Here is a 22,553-nt window from a genome sequence, read left to right as displayed (position 1 = left end):
TTGTGAAGTATTGAAAGTCAAGGCAGATCCTAATTTTTGCCTAACAGATACTCTTGGAATCCCTAGGAGAAACTGAATGATGAAAACTGGATCACTTGTCACTCAGGAATGTTGTAACCCTAGGCAACTGTCTTTCAGTGCTAGAAAGCATATTAACTGTGATCAAGGTAAGTGCTAATTCTATGTAGGGGCTGCAGAAAGGACCCAATTTGGTGGCAAACATGAGAGTGAATCACTTGCATGTTTTTTAATGTGACAAAATGAGCATGTTAATTTTACAGTAAAAATAAAGATTAAAATAGAATTTGAACAGAGGAAGATGAGGTAGAAAGGCATGATGGGAAGGATATGCTTGATAGGAAAAAGCATAGCAACATTTCTAAAGGCCATAGACTGGTGAGGGCAGGGCTCTTTTCTTACTCTATAGAATCCCAAACTTTAACAATTATGTCAGTTGACTATATCCAATGACTACTTATTAGATCGATATCAAGTCTTTAAGTTTTATGGTATTTGCCTTATTTACAAAACTAATATTTGATAAATCTACCTGGAAATGAGACTATTCCAGTGGGCGAAATTGGAGCCAGAACTTTCTTGCTATTCTCATCATTTGATGGTGTCATGGAATTCCGGAATATAAATTATATGATTATTTCTCCCAAGGGTTTATTGTCATCGGTACCTGCATTTGCTTATCCACAAATTGTGTGAGAGATCTTTCCTGAGTGCTCCATGGGGCAGAGAAATGAGAAGAATAATCAGCCCAGGCTCCCTCTGGCAGAAAAAACTCTTCCCTAAAACTGGTCCTGTGTTTTCCTCTGGCCTAACATTCCATGGGTTCCATTCAAGTTATTTTCACGAAGGAGGCAGCAAAGGAGAAAGAGGCCCAGGAATAGGCGAAGGAAGCCAAACTAAGGACTCTGTCATTCAGTGTCCCACAAATGCAGTGGGTGCCCTCACACCTGACCTGTTGGGGCTGTGAGCCGAGCAGTCGTGAAAACATCCTCCAACAGGTCATGGCATGCACAAGTCCGAGACATTCTACTTTAGCCAAAGATACACGATGCAAATGTATTTACCATTTGTAGCTGTTTTCTATTCATTGTATTTGTTCTTTGTTCCTTTTTCCCCCCTTTTTTTCTGCCTTCTCTGGTATCAATCGAAGATTTTATAATTCCATCTTATCTCTTTTCTTATCAATTATACCTCCTTTAAAAACAATTTTTATGTTTGAGGTAGAGTTTGCAGTGCACATTTATAATTAATCTAAATTCACCTTTAAATAACACTATTCCCCGTCACATGTAGCCCAGGTACCTTTTCACCCACTGCCCACTGCCTCCCATCTGTCCCTTATGACACCACTGTCCTGCATTTCATTTGTCATGTGATATAATCACCCAGTACACTGTTATTGTCATTAATTAAAACCAACAGCTATATTTTGGATCGATGAAGAATAAGAAAAATAAATAATTTTAATATGCCTTTATTTATCTCAGTGGCTGACACTATCAATGTCCTTCTCCCTAAAGAATTTCCTTTAATATTTCTTGCAGGACAGGCCCATTGGCAAAGAATTCCCTCACTTTTGTTTTCCTGAGAAAGCTTGATATCTCTTTCACTTTTGAAGCGTAATTTCACTGGATATAGAATCTAGGTTGGTTTTTCTGTCATCAGTTTAAGTACTTCACTTTCGCATGGTTTCTGACGAGAAGTCTGTTATAATTCTTATCTTTGTCCCTCTATAGGAAGCAGTTCTTTTTCTCTGGCTTCTTTCAAAATCTTCTCTGTCTGCAGTGCGAATATAATATGCAGAAGTATAGTCATTTGTTACTTATTCTGCCTGTTGTTCTCTGGGCTACTGATTCTGTGGTTTGGTGTAGTTTTTGGGAAATTCTTGGCCATTAGTAACTCAAATACTCCTTCTGCTTTTTTTCTGATATTCCAGTTGCATGTATGTTATACCTTTCAAAATTGTCCCATGGGTTTTGGATATTCTATTCTTGTTGGTTTGGGGGATTTTTTTTTCATTCTTTTTTCTCTCTGCATTTCAGTTTGAGAAATTTCTATTGCCATCTCCTTTCACTGACTCTCCTTAACTGTGTCTAGTGTACTGATAAGCCCCTGAAAGGCATTCTTCTTTTCTGATACAGTACTTTTCACTTCCAACATTTCTTTTTGATTCTTTCTTAGAGTTTTCTTCTCTCTGCTTACATTATCCATCTGTTCTTGCCTGGTTTCTACTTTTACCATTGGAGTCATTAACATATTAATCATGGTTATTTAAAATACCCTATCGCATCATTTCAAATCTGTGTCATGTCTGAGTCTAGTTCTGGCGCCCACTTTGTCTCTTCGGATAGTGATTTTTCTTACCTTTTCCCATGCATTGTAATTTTTCGATGGCAGTATACTATATTGGTTAATAGGAATTGAGGTAAATAAGCCTTTAGTGTGAGGTTTTTATATTTATCTGGCTAAGAGCTGGGCTGTGTTTAATGTTACTGTAGCCAAAGGTGCCAATGACTTCAAATTCCTCTACTGCCTTGTTTATATCTCCCCAGTTGCCCTTGGGTTTCCCTGAGAACTCCCACTGGGAGTCTGAATCTTGCAGTTCTTTCCGCTATAATCCAGCTGGAGGTACTGGAGCCCCATCTGTGTGGCGGCCAAGTGATTAACTCTGTCTTTTAGTGGGCCTGCATCTCTGGGCTACAACCTTCACCAGTGTTTGCTTCCTATCTCCCCCCATCCCACTTAGGTGAGACAGGAAGGGAGGAGGGAGCTATAGTCAGAGAAATACCCTTCCTCTAGATGGGCTAAGAGTGGTATTGTTTCCCCCACAGAGAACAGGCTTTTGTGATGGAGAATGCTTAGTCATATTTCACAATAGTTGCTTTTCCCTTTTCCCTGCCAGAGCTATGCAGGGATATTTCTTTGGTCTTCACCATGAGAATGTGGTAAGGTTCTTGGAGGTAAACCCATGAAATGCAGACACCCCCCACACACACTTCCAAGACGATAGCCCCAAGGAGGTTTTCACTCTCAAGTTAATACAAAATCAGCTTCCAGCTAATTCATCAAAATAACCACTTAAGTGTTCATACTATGATTCCGGGAGTTCTTTTCCAAGCGAGCAGATCTCGGCTAGGATTCTAGATTTGCTGGTCTCTCCAGATTTCAGGGCGGTGATTTGTTTTGCAACCTCAATTCTCTGATGGGTCCAAGAAATAAGGCTGATTTTCAGTTTGTTCAGCTTTTTCTTGTTGTAAAGGCAGGAGTGACAACTTCCAAGCTCTTTACATGTCAGAGCTAAAACTGGAAATAGAAGCTGCATTTTAATAAATACTTTAGAGATCCAGCAGATTCCAACTGAAGACATACAGCCTTTTTAAGCACCTTTCCTTACTTTGAGGCCAGTTAATAAGTCCTTGAGAAATTGATTATACATAACCATCTTGGTTGTTCAGTAAAGCAAAACCTCTGGGAAGCATCACTAAGCAGCCTTGATTCAATGCCTCTGAAATGAGTTCCATAAATATCCTGCAATTCAAACTTTCCATTCATTCCGAATTGTGTTTTCCACAGTTTGTTTTCATTTAGTGATGACATAGTGTACATTCAACCGAAAAGGTGTATGTGTATGATTATAGCTCTGCTAAAATTAATCCATCTGGGTAAGTATTGAAAGGGAATTCAGAGAAATGAAATGGGTGTTGATTTAGTAATCCTTTTTATAGTTAAAAAAAAATGAAGCACGTACAGCTGGTGGTAGAGATCTCACACATACACACACATACACACACACACACACACACACACATAGAAACACACAGGTAGCCATACACACACACAGAGTCAAAGTTAGATTGCCAAATCAAATAAAGTATTAATCTGACAACATTTTTATAAAAAAATTTAGTGTCTTATTGTAGATGGCTTTCCAGTAAATGTTCTATAAATTTAATTTTATTCTTTGTCCAATGAGCCATTGATATGAAGAAAATTCTGACATATGCATATCTATTTCAATTTTGCTTATAATACAGAAAAAATATCAAGCCAAGCCACAAAGATAGCAAAGTTTGTATATCATATTTAAATCTAGAAGTATGCATTGGTAAGAGAAAGGTCAGTTTGGAAAAATCCAGTATTAGAATAAGAATAGAATAAGGGACTCAGAAGAACTACTTGGTCACTTCAGATTATGCAAGAAAATAGAATTTTAACACCGATAAACAAAAATAGATGTTTAAATGAAGAAGACCCCATTGTGGAGGCATAATCTTTCAGTGAATGTGACACACATTTCACATTTCCTGGGGTGTAGAGAAAATAGTTGAATGTTGAAAACACGCACTTGGCTCTATGCCCCAGAAGATTAAGCAACAGAAAAATCAGAAACAAACCAGGCCATTAACAAAAAACACTGAATCCTTATGACAACCCAATGAGAATGTTAAGAAATTGTTAGATTTTCTTTAATGAAAAATAAAACTATGGTTGGTTTTGATTAAACATGCTTTTTAAATGCTTGTTTCCAGAAAAGACAATGGGACAGATATCACTTCCAATTTGGAAGTGATCTGGAAACCTGCAGTCACTGCCGGCAAGGGATGCCAGTTGTAGTCACATTTGAGAAATCAATTGGGAGACACGGATCAGCTAAATGTCTGATGATAGGGGAAATGATTTTTTTTAAGAAGAAAAACAGCTTTTTATGACTACAAAAGGAACAAGAGAATTTCTTTCTTTAAATGTGCCTTCAGAATTTACTTGAAATTGTTACTGCTTTATTATTTTTTTCAGGCTACATGTGAAGTGACAAATGGAAATAGATACAGTGAAAAGAGTGAAAAAAAATTTATGGCCATTAAAAATCCCTCAGATGAAACAGAAGTTGGATAACTATTCTAAGAATTTCAAGTTCAGCTACCTATCAGCCTAGGAGCCCTAATCAAACTAAGAATAACTTGGGATGAATTGTTCTGTTCACGTTTAAGGGAAGAACCAAGTTATAAACAGGAAATATTTGTTAAAAGGTATAGGTTACTACAAAAGGTAGAATTTTTAATATAGCAATTATTGTTTGTCTTATCTTCTTCTTTCAAGAGCAGGGCATGCTCAATTAAAACACCTTGAAAACCAGAGAAAACCACAAAGAGGAAAAAAGATCATCTACAGTGTCTCCAACCAAAGTTAACTATTGCTATATTTCTGTGCAGTCGTTCTTCATTCAAACACACCTATGCTATTTACCAAAACATATCATAATATATCTACCACTTTTCTTAGCAATGTGCGATGAATATATTTCCATGCCAAAAAATATTTTTCCATGTCATATTTCAATGTCTGTGTAGTATTCCACCATGTAAATATTCCATAATTAATCAATAAATGCTCCCATAGACTCCCCCCCCCCAATTTTGCTATTATATTTAACTTTGTGATGAACAATGTGAAAATACATCTTAGCATACATCTCTAGTTAACTTCTAGATGTGGAATTCCTAGGCCCAAAGTAAGTCTTCATATTTTCTTAATTATTTTAAGAAAAATTCTTTCTGAGGGGTGACTGGTGGCTTAGTTGGTTGAATGTTGACTCTTGATTTTGGCTCAGGCCATGATCTCACATTTTTGAGTTTAAGCCCCATGTCAGGCTCTGCATTGACAGTGCAAAGCCTGCTTGGGATTCTGTCTCTCTCCCTTTGTCTCTGCCCCTCCCCCACTCATGCTTCCTCTGTCTCTCAAAATAGGTAAATAAACTTTTAAAAAAATCTAAAGAAAACACAAATACTTTTCTTTTGGAAAAATGATTTAATAATACAATAATATTAAGTTCATGTTCTTTTAACATTTTAACAATATTTCATAAAATAACAGTTTTTTTGTTTATTTTTGAAAGAGATAGAGAGGGAGGAGTAGAGAGAGAAGGAGAGGGAGAATCTCAAGCAGACTCCGCACTGTCAGTGCAGAGACCGATGTGGGGCTCTATGTCACGAACCATGAGATCATGACCTGAGCAAAAATCAAGAGTCAGACACTTAACCACTGAGCCACCACCCAGGTGACCCTAAAAAAACAGTTTTTAATAACCAATAGTAGGTTATCTGCAACCAAGGAATGCCTATTTCCCTCTGTACATTACAGAGCCATTTTTCAAGAACCACCAAGTTGCAATGTACACAAGTATGTATCATTGCCAATACCTGACTCTCTTTATAAACTCAGTGTCCAGCATTCCACCCTGTGACCATCACATACCCATATATCCAGCTATCTCTCTTTAGCACCTCAACACTGTTAGTTCTTTGACCCCACCAGGACATCCAACCTTGTCACCTTTTCACTGTCCATAAATCTTGCTGACTCTTGTTTCCTCTTTTACCCAGCTTAGACACCTTGAATAATCATTATAACTATTCCCCCTTCATTCACCCAACTCCCTTCCCCTTCTGTTCCTCTGTAAGTTTTCTGCCTGGAAAAAATTTCTTGTGCTTGCCTGGCTAACCCACAACCCTAGCAAATCCAACTCTCCATATACTCCCCCAGGCCTGCACCCAAGCAGCTGAGGATGGCTGGAGAAAATCCCACTACATATTGACTTGTTTCCATTTGAATTCATAGCCACAAAACTCAAATGAGCCCCCATAATGCCTGGAACTCCAACATCTTCTTGTTCAATTCAGTTTCACCCTTTCTCCTCTTTACTCAAACTTCTAACACTCTGCTCTCCTCCTAACTCTTAATTGCTAACCTTGGTTATTATTTTACTCAGAAAATAAAAGCACTCAGATGGGTAAATCTACGTGCACCCCTCCACTATCCTGCATCTATATCCCTATGCATTGCCTTGCCTCCCATTTCAAAGGTGGATAATCACACTGTTATTCGAGGCTAATTTTCGTCTCTACTGGATTATTTACATGAACAAACATACTGTCATTTCTTCCATATTTAAAAACCAAATAGGGGCACTTGGGTAGCTCAGTCAGTTAAGCACCTGACTCTTGATTTTGGCTTAAGTCATGATCTCATAGTCATGAGATCAAGCCTAACTTTGGGCTCTGCACTGGGCATACAGTCTGCTTAAGATTCTCTCTCTCCTCTCTCTCTCTCTCTGCCCCTCCCCACTCATGCACTTGCAAGCACATGCACGCACTCTGTCTCAATAAAATAAAAAATTTCTTTATCAATATCCTTCTCCAGGCCACTTCTCTGAAAAACTCCCAGAAAGCATTAGTTCTACCTGCTATCTCCACACCCCCTTTTCTCATTCATGTAATTGCCATCACTCCCCTAAATAGCTCTTGCCAAATTGTCAACAATTGCAATGTTGTTGAATCCAATGGTTAATCCTCAATCATCTGACCCATGCTACTCATTCTCTCAACAGCATTTGATGTGGTTGATGCTACACTCCTTCATGAAACACTTCCTTCACTTGGCTTTGGCCAGGATGCCACACTTTTTGGTCTTCCTTTTCCATCACTGTTCACTTCTTCTCCATTGTTTTGGGTGGCTCTTCCTCCTCTTCCCAACCTCTAAACACTGTGGTGTCCCAGAGTTCAACCCTAAGACCTCTTCTTCCCTCTAACTACATTCCCTCTTCAGATATCTCATTCAGTCCCATCTCTATGCTGACAACTCCCTTGAAGTATCTCCAGCCCTCTCCATTCACCTGGATGCTATATCCTAGAAGTTTATCTTCAAACTATATCAAGGTTTCCACCTCTTTTCTCCAGCCTCACCATTGCTGTGTGAATCCAATTCATACCTCAGGTAATGCCAGAGCCTCCTCTTTTTGTCTGACTTCCAGCCTCCATTGTTGCCTCCCTTTATCAAAGACTTCATCCAGCTGCTGGAGCGATCCTTCTGAAGAGTAATTGAGTCATATTATTCCACTGATCAATGCTCTATAATGTTTCTTATTAAGTAAAGCTAAAGTCCTTAGCAGAGCCCAATAGACTGTATATTATCTTACTCTTATCTCTACAATTTCCCCCTCATGCACGCCATTGCTGTCACACCCAAGTCATACTTGCTATTTCTCAAACAGGTCAAGTGCACTTCTACCCCAGGGCCTTTGTACTTGCTGACCCTCTGCCTAGAAAGTGCTACCCCACATATCCATAGGACTCTCTCCCTCATTTTTTACCTGTCCTTGCTCAAATGTCATCTTATCATAAAAACCTACCCTGAGAATCCTAGAAAAAATACATTGCATACACATTTGTCACTCTCTACCTTTCGCGTGCTCTTACTGGTACTTATTGCAACTTTTGATATTATATATCTCAAATTTAAATTGTCTATCTCCTCAGGTGAGATAATGTCTATCAGTATCCCCAATGTAGAACTCTGCCTGACACATAGTAAGTACCTAACAATTTTTTTTAAATGGACAAGCAGAATAACTAGAAATGCTTATGCATTCCAACTGTAAATGCAAGCTTAGAGAGTAAAGGCAAATATTTCCAAGTGATTGCAATCTGAAGAGGAAGTTTTTCTTGGCCATCCACAGAAGGTTTTTGCAATTATAGTATATGAATGTGGAATCTTATGCCATGGGCCATCAACCACAGGAAAAATTAAAATAAATCTCAGGCCACAAAGAAGCAGAAAGCAATAATTAAGGGCTCAAAAAAGGATTAGACAATTAGTCACCACTTGCTTTGCCAGAGTGGTTGAGAACATAGGCTCAGCGGGGAGACAGATCTGGGTTTGAGTCCTCACTGCCATGCACTTGCTCTCCCATCTTGAGCAAGTTAGTTGCTCTCGCTGAGTCTGAGTTTTCTGATCTATAAACTATGTCTAAAACCTCCCAGAGTTGTAGAAGTTGCATGACATAATGTTCTGAGCACGTTCCCAGGCACACAATATGCATTTTATACATACTGGTTGTATTCATTTATTATTTTTAATACATTTTTATACTACTACTCAACTCATCATCCATACATTTCATTAAGTAACACAGCAGTTGCACATACACATCCTCCAGCAGAATTCTCTAAGGGGTAAGGGACTGTTTATTGGCTTTACTCACAAGATTCTTCACTCTATGGTTAGGTAGGTACACCCAGCACAGAGATCTACATATAATACCATTAAGGGGTTCATTAATTCAAGATTTGCTGAGGAGTACATAAAGACTTGTTGAGAATAAACGAACCAACACTTGGGTGAGATCTCTATTCAATAAACTATTTATACCCTTTAGGAATATGTTTCCTGTATGTCTCCTATTCCCCTGCACTAAGGAGCTGGTGACAAGACTTTGCAGTGAGGCTAGAGGAGAAATCTCTATGTTGATCTGGCCAGAGTTTCTCCTCTGTGGGTTCCATGATGCTCTTGTTCTATATTACTGTTTGATTTGGGGTAGAATATCTTTTGCTTTGCACCAATTCTCCTGTTCATCTTATTTTTAGCTTATGCACCTCTTCAAATTTTCTCTGAGTCTTGAGTCTTCTATTAAACCTAGGAGTAGCTAAGTGATACAAGAGTCCATAATAATCCCTTTCTCTTTATTCATTCAACAGATGTGTAAAAAAGCTACCATGTGACCAACCTCATGCCAAGGTAACAAAAAGCAAGGGAAACACAGTATCTGACCCCTCCTCTGGGAGCTGAAGTCTAATGAGGAGTACAGATATTGAATGTTCATGTGTGTGTGTGTGTGTGTGTATGTGTGGGTAATAAGAACTGTAATAAGTGAATTACATTACAGAGTTCTCTGCAATATACAGGATAGTTACCACACCCAGACTCAAAATGCCAGGGAAATGAGGGAGTTATATTTAGGAATTATTTTTCAAGCCTTTTGACCATGACCCACACTAAGAAATAAAATTTACAGTGCAAGCAACACACACACACACACACACACACACACACACACACACACACGTACACAAAACCAAAACAGACATTTCATGAAACAACACATTTTCCTATTCTACTCTATTTCACTTAATTCTATACTTTTCCCCCTTGCTGGTAAATACATACTCAATTGATTTTATGATCCTTTCATTAGTGATAATCAACAGTTTGAAAACACTGATCTAAAGTGAAAACTAAAAATAAGCATCAATTAGCAAGCTTTGGGTAGAGTAGGGATTCAGAGAAGACACATGTTCCAGGCAAGAAAACGTAATACACAAGGTCTCTGAAATGAATGCCTACCAATTCATTTCCTCTAACCTCTAGTGTTGTGAATATGATCAATTGGCAACCAGCTTCCATTTCCAACCTCTTCTAGGGTGACTTCCTGTACTGCAAAGACTCGGAAATAAAAAAATAAATTTCCCTGACTCCCTTGCAGCTAGGTTCTACATTTGAAATAGGCTCTGCAAGTTAGTTGCAATATCATGATTAGGACATTGGAATTGAATCACACCTACCTTGCTATAGGTTTCAGATGGTTGCAGCTGGATGCAAGGTCTTGAACACACGGTGTCTTCTTGATAGTAGCCAGATACAGTGTTCTACTGTCTAGTCACTATCTTTGGCTGCTGAGAGGTGGTTGTGCCTGTGGTGACAGAAGCTTCCCTTAGATCGTGACTATGGCAGTATATTTTTAAACTTAATGGTGGCCTCTGATTCCTACACCCTTTCAATGATTTTGAGAATGCCTAGTTCCCTGTATTAAATCTCTTTTTCTTTTTAAAAAATTTTTTTAACATTTATTTATTTTTGAGAGACAGAGAGGGGCAGAACATGAGCACGGGAGGGGGAGAGAGAGAGATACAGAATCCGAAGCAGGCTCCAGGCTCTGAGTTGTCACCACAGAGCCTGACACAGGGCTCGAACTCACGAACTGCGAGACTATGACCTGAGCTGAAGTCGGAAGCTCAACCGACTGAGCCATCCAGGTGACCCTAAATTTCTTTTTTCTTAAAGTATTTAAGCTGTATCTTGGGTCAGGTTTCCCAGAAGCAGGCCCAAGAGATGAGGATTTACATGCCAGTGACTTAAGGAAGTTCTTCCAGGAGAAACCATTAAGGTGGCAGGGGGAGTGGGACTGGGAAAGGGAAAAAGCTAAGAAAGGGTCTTAGGCCAGGTCCCATGGAAGTGTTCAGGGGGAAAGTCACACCACAGAGGATGACCCAAGCAGAGTCAAGTCATCTGGGCTTTCAAATCCTCATATCATCTGTCACTGGCTATAAGCCAGTCTGTGGGGGGTACCGAGGATGTCCTGTGCTTCTAGACAAAGGAACATGAGGGTAGTCTTCTGGAGTGGTATGAGTAGTTAAAAGCAAAGGCCTATAGAAAGTGGGGGAACCACTTATACTCACTGTTACGTAGTTTGTAATTATTTGTGCAAAAATGCTGTTAAAGTTGAACCTGCAAGTAAAATAGGTTTGTTTGCAGAGTTGCTGTTATATATGTAATCATTATGAAGCAAAGGCCTAGATCCAGCCCTTTGGACTTCAGATTTGCTACCTCAGATAAAGGAATTTGTTAAAATTTGTTGGCTTCTGTTGTAGTTGTTCATTTTCACAGATATGTAGCAAGAAAACAATAAAAAAAAAACACCCTAACATCTGCAGTTGTTAAGGGATCTTGGCATCCTAACACATGGTTGAATGAAGGACGCAGGCTTATTAACCGCAAACTCCAATTTACCAAGCCTGTATACCACCAGGCCCCCTGGTGGTTTCCTCCGTGAATGTACAAAAAAGCTTTTCTTCCTCCTCAAAAGAAATCTGAATAATTTAATTTCTGTTTATCTATTTCAGAGTCTAGTCAGGATTTACTGTTACACCATACTTATTTCTCCCAAAGTACTTTTCCTTCTTTAAGTCATCAGACAAACCATAACTAATCCCCATGCTTACTAACAAACCATAATTAGTTCCCGTCTCTTCTCCTAATCTTCAATTTAAAAACCTAACAAAACTAGATAAAATATGTATTTTTTTTAATGTCAGAGACAGAAATAAGGAAGCAATTGTATTTTTAATCGTGAAACCTGAAATTCCTTTTGATTTTTGGATCAAATTCATATCCAGGCTGTTGCTGAAAAAGATGTGAATAGCAGCCAAAATATCAACTGAGACCATGGCATAAATCAAGAACACAACTTGAATATAATGTAGCAGTTTGAATTCAGGCATAGATGTCTTGTTTATTGTTGGTAATACCATTAGAAATGGTTGGTAGGTTACTTGTACCTACACATCCTGGATCATTAGTGCCTGGCTGTTCTCATTATAAACCACGACTTCTCAGTTAGCCACCCAGTTGGGGAACCCCACAGTTTTCTCCCCAGGTGACAGAACCCACATGAAGGTACATTCTATGACTGTAATACCTATTGGTACCTAGTGGCAAAATTGCTGTCTTTCCCCAAGTGATAAAAAGAATATTCCTTATATGTGCATGGACTAGGAATGAATGGAAGTGGGAGTGGGGGATGGGACAACATTCAGGGTGTCTTCATTTACACAATCTTAAGTCTTTGGTCTTGCATAAAAGCCCACTCAGAAAACAAAACAAAACAAAACAAAACAAAACAAAACAAAACAAAACAAAACGCCTGCTCTCACTTTCTTCTTTAACTAAACGAAAACAGTTAAGACTATACTATCAACCAAGACTAAAGCTACCCAGGATTTCTTTTCTCTTTCTGCTTATATGGCAATTCCCCAACATTTCTTATGCTCATTTCCCATTATCTCTTTTTGGTTTTGTAATTTTCCTATATAATATTAACTATCTGAAGTACTGTTGAACACTCAACCTATAAAGTCTCACATTTTATTAATCCATAAGCAAAATCAAGGGATTTATTTTAGCTAAAAATTAAGGTGTTTACTTTCAGAAAGTAATATTATCTCAGGTCATACACACACACACACGCACACACACACACACAAATCAAAGTTCTCAGAATTATAAAGATCATATCCCCTGATCATAGTGCCATAAAATTGGAAGTTTATAGGGGCGCCTGGGTGGCGCAGTTGGTTAAGCGTCCAACTTCAGCCAGGTCATGATCTCGCGGTCCGTGAGTTCGAGCCCCGCGTCGGGCTCTGGGCTGATGGCTCAGAGCCTGGAGCCTGTTTCCGATTCTGTGTCTCCCTCTCTCTCTGCCCCTCCCCCGTTCATGCTCTGTCTCTCTCTGTCCCAAAAATAAATAAACGTTGAAAAAAAAATAAAAAAAAAATTGGAAGTTTATAACTAAAGGATATGTAGAAAAAGTCAAAGACACTTAAAAAAATAAAATATTCATTTTCTATGTAATTTTATGGTAAAACAAGAAATAAAAGTGGTAATAATTAACAATTTAGATATAATAAGATCTGACAAGGACAAAATTACATCTGAAAACATATTCTGCCAATGCTAAACTGAGAGGAAAATTCATAGTCTTAATAGCATAAAATAAAGAATAACAAAAATGAAGGAAGCATTTAATCCCAAAATCCAGAAAAAAATAGGGGTGCCTGGGTGGCTCAGTCGGTTAAGTGTCTGACTTCGGCTCAGGTCATGATCTCATGTTGCATGGGTTTGAGCCCCACATCGGGCTCTGTGTTGACAGCTCAGAGCCTGGAGTCTGCTTCAGATTCTCTGTCTCCCCTCTCTGTCCCTCTTCTGCTCACTCTCTCTCTCTCTCTCTCTCAAAAATAAATAAACATTAAAAAAAACATTTTTTTAAAAGATGACTGGCTACAGGCTTGTCTAGGATGATCTTGGATGGGACACTGCAGTTTCCTCTGTATGTTCTCTCATAAGCAGGCTAGCTTAGGCTTATTCACATAGAAGGTACTAAAAATCACCAGCAGAGTTACACATGTCCACATAAGGCCCAGGCTTAGAGATGACACATTGTCATTTCTATTAGATTCTATCGACCAAAGCAAGTCAGAAGGGCAGCCCAGACTCAAGATGCAGAAAAAATGAATCCACATCTTGATGGGAAGAGCTGCAAAACCACACTGAGAAGAACATGGATATCAGAGGGTCATTAACTGGGCCAATTGATGCCATCAACCTACCACAAAAACTAAAGAGAAAATCTGGATATACCATTAAAGACAATGAAAAGGTTGTCAATGAACTACTTTCAAAATATGCATCAGACCCAATGTGTCCTACCTGCAGTTCTTTCAAATACTTGAGGAACAGAGAGTTTCTATGCTACAATTATGGCCTGTGGTGCAGAGAAACTAGGAAAGACTTTAATTCATTTTATTAAATTGGCATAAGGTTGATTACCAGTCATGTCAAAGAAAACTAGAAATCCATATCATTTGTGATGACAGACTCAAAAATTATTAAATAAAATATTAGCAAATAAAATACAGAACACCAAAGTATGAAACTCCATGGTCATGGAATGGTTTATTTTAGATAGTTTAATATGTATTAATATCTATAGTTTTATATCTAGTAATATGATTTATTGCATTGAACAAAGGAAAAATGCATTTCAATCATCCTTATTAAATAGTAAAATGTATTTGATAAGATTTATTATTCAATTACTAGTAAAATATAAATCAAAGGATTTATGTAAAGTAGGCTTCTTAAAAATTATTTCAAGCCAACACCCAATAGCATGCTTAAACACGTAAAGCACTAGTTGGATAAGATTATAGTTATTGTGTTACCAAAAAAGGGGGGAGATGAGATGTTTATGTTTCATTACTAAATACTTTTAGGAAATGGTAAGCTTATATTAAACAAATTTAACCAAGTCTATTTACTACAGATATTTCAGAGCCTTTAATATACTAATGTGTTTGCAAAACACATTTTACTACTGAACTCTTTTTTTCTTTTTTTTAAGTACATCAGAAGGGTCTTTGAGAAACACTGAAACAAGAACATTCTCTTTTCAAGCAGATAGAAGGCAAGAATGGATCCTGTCACCATTATGATATAAAATCACTCTAGAAGTACTAACCAGCACAGAGAAGCTAACAAAACAGTATATATACATTATCATCAGCAGTAAATAATAACAGTTTTGCCATTTCCTTTTCCAAATATATATATACATATATATTTATAATATGTTATTATATATATTAATGTTATATATTAATGTATAATAATAATGTTATATATATAACAATTTTGCCATTTCCTTTTCCAAAATATATATATATATTTGGAAAAGGAAATGGCAAAATTGTTATTATTTACTGCTGATGATTGCCTTTCTGGAAGACCAAGGAAAACAACTGGAAAACTGCTAAAACTAATAGGAAATTATCCTTTTACTAATTAATACACAAAAATCAACAAGTCCCTTATATTCCAATATTAGTTCACTGGAAATTAAAGTATGGAACAAAAAATAAAGTACCTAGAAATTAAGAAATATGCATGACCTATATAAAGAAAACAAAAGCAAAAACAGTTTTGAAAAACATAAAAATTAAAAGGACAGATATAGTATGTCTCAATTCTGTAATAATGTCAATTTTAGCTAAATTAATCATAAATGCCAGATAATTCCAATGTCATTTTAAAAACTTAACCAAATGATTAAAAATTTCATCTGGAAAAAATATGAATAGTAATCATGCCCCAAAGGTAGAAGCCAGAAAAGAACAAAAAGCAAGAGCCACCATAAATATTAAAAAGGTACACAACAAATGAGGAAAATATTTGCAATTCATATGCACGTGGATAAGCACCTAAGATAAAAAAAAGAAAAGTACAAGTAAAACAATTCAAACCTCCATCTCAGGTAATTGTAAGAGATTCAGTCTCCTGTTTGATATTTCTTGAACCTTTTAGAAAAGTCCCACTCTTCTTTTGTGTGGTTTCTTGCCAGCTCCATGCCAAATTCTCACATGGCCCTTCCAATTTCAGAACCATCTGATATCCACCTGTTTACAGAAAATTTCACCTTCTATATACAGTATCTCCTCCCTCAGCCCTACTCCACCCGAGATAATAATCTGTAGGCATCAGTGATTTCCAGAAGAAATTTTCCCACACAGACGGATTTAGGAAAACAGGGCAAAAAGGGTATCACTGCTTGTAAATCTCATCTCCCTCAGAGTTACACCCCAATGTAAGCTGAATATATGATTTTCCCTCCTTTTTCTTCCTGAGGCCCTCTGGTGTCAACTCACACACAAACACATAGAAATTACTATGCACATGTTACTGTCAGTAGGTGAGGAGGCATTATGATGGAGCAGGTTCATGTCTTGTGGCTTCCTCTATTGGACCAGCTGCGTAAAATATTGACCCTTTTCAGCAGTAGCCAGAATTCTAAAGCATTTACAGATGAAGTACTATAATGTCAGGAATTTGCTGTAAAATGCTCTAGGAAATAAAGGTATGTGTCAGGGAGGAAAAAATAAAAGAACCCATCACTATAGATTTAGGCACTAACCATATTTAACATTTCAAACATTCCCAAAGTCAAACTAGTATATTTCAGTATAGGTGCATCAACCAACTTTATATTAACAAACCAATGCCTCATTTAGTAGACAGGATGATTACCAATTTCTCTTGAGGAAAGGAGATCATCTGGGGCTTCCACTAAAACATATCTTAGAAGCTGTAGTAAGGTTTGGCCCTGTCACTTTATTCAGATATCAACTCGGGAATTTTCACATAGTGGGAGATCTTTATAGATGTACACCCAGCTAGTGATCTGAAACTCTGATCTTATCCACCTCAAGCTCAATTCCAAGGAGTAAACAAACCCTCTTGGTCTATTCTACAAGGCCTGATCAACACAGCCTGTTTTCTACCAGCCAAGACACTGATAAGAGTGTTTAAATTTGAGGACTTATCCATGTTTTCTCCACCTAGTATATTTTCCAGTGTTGCTAACCAACAAGTCGTGAACCCACCTAATGGGGCTTTTGAAATCATTAAGGCCAAGTCATTACTATTATGAGAATTCCATGAGTTTCATTTTCTAAGTCACTGGCTATTAAGTGGAAAATATGCTAAGACCCAAAGTCCCCAAATTACTATCTTTATTTCCCCTTCACTCTAATTTTAACCAGAGGTCATTCTCATTAAAAAGCCTCTGGGGTCTTTAGTAAATGTAAATTTTATACTCCCTGAGAGATCCTTGGCCCTTTCCTGTGGCTGCACTCATGCCAGTCATCCAGCTGCTATCAATTAACATTCCATCAATTTCTCTGTCGGTCTGGGTTAGGCTTCACTGAGTCACAGGTACAGTCTACTTGGCAACATTTTGATCTCACAATGTGTTCACCATAGTAGAGTTAGAGCCTTTAATGAAGTTTCATTCAAAAGCAAAAACATTTATTGAGTGCTTACTATGTGAAAGGCACTATAAATTTGATTTCATTCCAATGACTTAGACCTCATTGTTCTAATTAGTGATGGCTAAGCTAATTTTCTGAAAGGAGATTAAAATATTATTTGTAGGCCAAGAATAATTTTTTTGCCTTTGTTAAAAAATTACATGAATGACAGAAAGAGAAAGGAAAGGAGGGGCAAGAAAGATAGCAAAGAAAGAAAAGAAACATAATAACAGACAAAAAGGGTATAAGAAAATATCAAGGACAAGTGAAAAGCAAAATAGAATGACAAAAAAAATAGAATAATGAAAAAGCAATTTTAGAAACTAAGAAAAGGCAACAAAGAAGAAAAGGAGGGAGAAAAAAGTCAAAAAAACAATCAAGAGTGAAAGGAAACTAGGTGTTTCTATTTCCTTCAATATGCACAACAATATAGCCCTAAATTTTCTTAGTACAATGTACTTTAAAATATTGAATCAAAGATTATTTATTTTTAAATATTTATTTATTTTTGAGAGAGAGAGCACAAGTAAGGAAGGGGCAGAGAGACAGGGGACAGAAGATCCTAAGCGAGCTCTGCAATGTCAGCAGTGAGCCAGATGGGAAGCTTGAACTCAGGAGCCTTGAGATCATGACCTGAGCTGAAGTTGGCCACTCAACCGACTGAGCCACCCAGTTGCCCCTATTTATTATTTTTAACCCACAATTCATTAAATGAATAGTTGACATGGCAACAAAGTTAGAAAGATCCTTAAAGGCCCCAAATCACAAGAAAGGATGAATTGAAAGGGTAAGCCAGCACTGAAACCAAAGTTTGCATGCAAAACATCTGTCAGAGGCTCCTGGATGGCTCAGTTGGTTGGGCGTCTGACTTTGTTTCAGACCGGTATCTCACAGTTTGTGAGTTGGAGCCCACATCGGCTCATTGCTGTCAGCACAGAGCCCACTTTAGATCCTCTGTCCTCCTCTCTCTCTGCCTCTCTCCCACTTGCTTTCTCTCTCATGCTCTCTCAAAAATAAATAAACATTTAGAAAAACATCTGCCAATCTGTGGTAGCCTACGGGAAAAGGAGCATAGAAGAGAAAGCACCGGGCCCATGCAAGGTGAGTCCGATCAGACTCTCCCACATAAAGTGAGCCTACTGGAAGGTAACACTCTTAGTGGGCAAAATAGAAAACGAAAATACAAAAGCCCCAAAGAGGGAAATCGTAAAGGAGCAGGACTATTTCATTCTTGCTTCAGGTAATAGAAAATAAAAATTGTCTCCTGAAATCTCTAAGCAAAAAGCATGGTTTGTGGTTGAATTCCTATTAGATGCCCCAAAAAAATATTTTATTTAAACTCTTATCAGGTTATAAAGCCCCACCAGACATATGGCAGAGGCAAACACAATTCTTTACAGAATAGCAAACTCTAATTAAGCCCAGGCTTTGGTGAATCCCTAAAGGATAAAGTTCCAAGGCACTTGAACTCCCATTAAAATATATCGGCAAACTCATAATGAAACAAAATACCATGAGGCCGAAGCAGAACAACAGACTTCAGAATTATACCTTTAAAGAGCAGATATGTTAGAAAAATCAAAAACTAATATAAAAAAACACTTTAATATGCTGAAAGGAAAACAAAGGCTATCAAAAATATTGCAAGGAATTGGTTTATCAAAAACACCTAGAAATAATTTTTTTTGAAAAACATACAAAATATTTAGAAACTTAAATTAGAAATTCAATGATAGGTCAAACAGCAGATTAAACACAGCTGAAAAGAGATTTTGTGAAGTGAATACTAGGGCTGAGGGAATTAATTAGAATGAAACTCAAGGGATACAGAAATAGAAAATATGAAAAAGAAATCAAGATTCGTAGATCATGGTTTGAGAAGTTTGAACAACACCTAACCAGAGCTCCAGAAGGAGATAATAGGAGAGGCAATATTTTGTACAGATTTTATCCAAGACTTTTCCAGAATCTATTAAACTCATGAATTGTCATATTCAGGAACCTCCAATGAATCTCAAGCAGAATAAATACAAATAAATCACCTAGATGCACTGTAGTGACACTGTACAACATTACATTTTAAAAGTGGTTTTAAAATTACTCCTCCCAAAAAAAGAGCAGCTAGAATGGAAAAAGAACAGATTACTTTCAAAAGAACATCAATTAGACCAAAAGATGATTTCTCAACAATAACAGTAAGACATTGGAATATTGCCTCAAAACACTGAATGAAATTAATCAATTTCTAAGTTCAGAGAATTTCTCTTTTAATATTGAAATAAAAAATAAAAGGAAGAAATTTTCAAAGAAACTGAAGAATAACTTCCAACATATCTTCACTAAAGGCAATCAGAAGTGAGTAAATTGGAAAGAAAACAATCTGAAAAGGAAGTTTTGAAATACAAAAAGAAATACTAGTGAGAAAAATAATAAGAATATGGATAAATTTCAAAAATAACTCCATAAACAATAATAACATAACTTGTGAGATTACCATTTAAGTGACTTATAATTCTGTACACCAAAAGCATAAAACTGAAAGGTCGTAAGTAGGGGCACCTGGGTGGCTCAGTCAGTTGAACGTCCAAATTCGGCTCAGGTCATGAGTTTGAGCCCCACATCAGGCTCTGTGCTGTCTGTACAGAATCTGCTTCAGATCCTCTGTCTCCCTCTCTATCTGCCCCTCCCCCACTCACACTCTCTCAAAAATAAAAATAAACATTAAAAAAAAAAAGAAATGTTGAAAGCAGAAGGATGAGATATACCAGACAAATACTAATGAAAAAAATCCGAAATAGCTATATTAATTTCAAATGGAAGGGGAAAACATTATTAAAGATGATAAAGGCCACTAGGTAGTTTTAAAAAGCTTTAATATATCAGGAAGGAATAAGAATTCTAAATGTCTATAAAAATAAGACAGCTTCAAAATATACTTAAAAAATTGAGATGATTACAAGGAGAAATTGATGAATTCACTGTTTTAGTGAGAGATTTCACATAGCTCTTAAATTGACAGATTGAGTGAACAAGAAATTGTTAAGAACACAGAAAATTTAAGCACATATTTGTCAAGTTTAATCAAATGACGACATATGGAATGTGGACCTCCAAAATGGATAATATATATTCTTTTAAAATACACAAAGACAAAAAATAGGTAAACACTGAGTGTGAATCATGCTGATAGGAAAAAAAAGTAAAGAGATAATTAACACCTCTTCCTGGGGTCTAATCTTTGCTCTAAATACTAACTAGTAGCCATTCTAAATAAGAATGAAACTCTGTCAGACAATCTCAAAATGGAGGGACTTCATTTATTCCAACTCTATGCCTGATATAAGTCTCCACACCATTCCCCTAAAGCCTTAATCTAGCTTCTGTTTAACTTCTCCATGATGGGAAACTGTGCTAGTCCCTGAGAAGTCCTATTGTGTACAGCCCCACCCAGCCTTTCACAAACTCTCATACCTGCAAAGGAGTCATTTTTTCACAGAAATAATTCAACCATACCTCTAACTACTCATTATCTTAGAGTCTGTGTCATAGGATGGGTCTGGTGCTAATGTAAAAATTCTACCTAGAATCCAGACATTAGATCTAGGAGACAGAGATTACTAAAAGCAGTTACATAACCATGAAAGGCAATTATGTGGAGTTTCAGGATACTGTAATTAGACTTCATAAGCCCCACTTAGAGCTCCTTGCAACCTTGAAGTACCCCAGCTTAGAGTAGAAGAATATATATACATCTCCCATTAAGAGTTTTAAAAACTGGGGTGCCTAGGTGGCTCAGTCGGTTAAGCATCTGACTTCAGCTCAGGTCATGATCTCACAGTTTGAGAGTATGAGCCCCGTGTCAGGCCTGCTTCAGATTCCGTGTCTCTCTCTCTCTGTCCCTCCCCCACTTGTGCTCTGTCTCTGTATCTCTCTTTCAAAAATAAACATTAAAAGATTAAAAAAAAAAGTTTAAAAAACATACATAAAAATGCACATAATGAAAAACAGCACAATTCTGCCCCATCTTTTCCTATTCCCAATTCCTGTCCTCCAGGGACAACTTTCAATTACTTTAGCAGTGTCTGACACTATTTAACTCCAAATTTCTAAATAATGTGTTCATACTAATTTTTCTTAATATTTTAAATTTTATGTTTCATCTATTTATTTCCAACTATAGAAAGTAAAGATTTTTTTTTTATTTTTTTATAACATTTATTTATTTTTGAGAGAGAGAGAGAGAGCATGAGCGGGGGAGGGGCAGAGAGAGAGAGGGAGACACAGAATTGGAAACAGGCTCCAGGCTCCGAGCTGTCAGCACAGAGCCCGAGGCAGGGCTCAAACCCACGGACCGCAAGATCATGACCTGAACTGAAGCCGGACGCTAACCGACTAAGCCATGTAGGTGCCCCGAAAGTAAAGATTTAGCTCCTATATTGGGGCACCTGGGTGGCTCAGTTACCCATCTGACTTTTGGTTTTGGCTCAGGTCATGATCTCATGGTTTGCGGGTTTGAGCCCTGTGTCGGGCTCCATGCTGACAACACCGAGCTTGCTTGGGATTCTCTCTCTCCCTTTCTCTCTGCCCATCCCCTACTCTTGCTCTCTTTCAAAATAAATAAACTTAAAAATAAGTAAAAAGATTTAGCTCCTATATAACCTGCCTTTATGTATGTATGTGTGTGTATATATACACATATATATGTGTGTGTGTATGCACACACATTTTCTTTTCTGATAATCTCAATATAGCTTTTCATTCTTAAATCGGTATACAGTGTTTACATTATTATAACAAAATTAATATTTAGGGATGAGCATCTAGTATACAATGATAACATTTCTTTCCACATGCTACATTTTGTCTTCTCTAGAGGAAATAATGCTTTTTAAAAATTTCTCTCGGGGCGCCTGTGTGGCTCAGTCGGTTGAGCATCTGACTCCGGCTCAGGTCATGATCTCGCGGTTTGGGAGCTCGAACCCAGCGTCGGGCTCGGAGCCTGGAGCCTGCTTCGGATTCTGTGTCTCCCTCTCTCTCTGCCCCTCCCCCACTCATGCTCTGTCTCTCTGTCAAAAATAAACATTAAAATTTTTTTTAATCTTTTTTTCTCAATTTTTCATATACTTCTCACTACTTCATCCACAATTCAACAGGACTAAAAATATTCTCTCAAGTTCAAACTCATCAGGTATTCTATAAGTTTAATTTTTCTTGAATAATTCCCTCTCTTGGGTATTTCCATCCATTTCCATTATTTTAGATTGGGTGCACTCTGGGCTCGCTGTA

General features: G+C 37.4%; 1 long non-coding RNA gene across 1 annotated transcript; it reads right to left on the bottom strand.

Annotated features, from left to right (window-relative positions):
* Positions 1–7,118: 7,118 nt before the first annotated feature.
* On the bottom strand, positions 7,119–17,288 carry LOC128315946 (uncharacterized). The gene is made up of 3 exons (XR_008299188.1): positions 15,705–17,288; positions 10,413–10,540; positions 7,119–7,881 (listed from the first exon to the last, which is right to left on the bottom strand). It is a non-coding gene; the product is annotated as an uncharacterized LOC128315946 (long non-coding RNA).
* Between the last annotated feature and the right edge of the window lie 5,265 nt (positions 17,289–22,553).

This window comes from Acinonyx jubatus, chromosome B3 (assembly GCF_027475565.1).
Source record: "Acinonyx jubatus isolate Ajub_Pintada_27869175 chromosome B3, VMU_Ajub_asm_v1.0, whole genome shotgun sequence".
In the NCBI taxonomy this organism is placed as follows: domain Eukaryota; kingdom Metazoa; phylum Chordata; class Mammalia; order Carnivora; family Felidae; genus Acinonyx; species Acinonyx jubatus.
The sequence above is the reverse complement of the archived record's forward strand: the minus strand, read 5'-3'. Positions and strand labels throughout refer to the sequence as shown.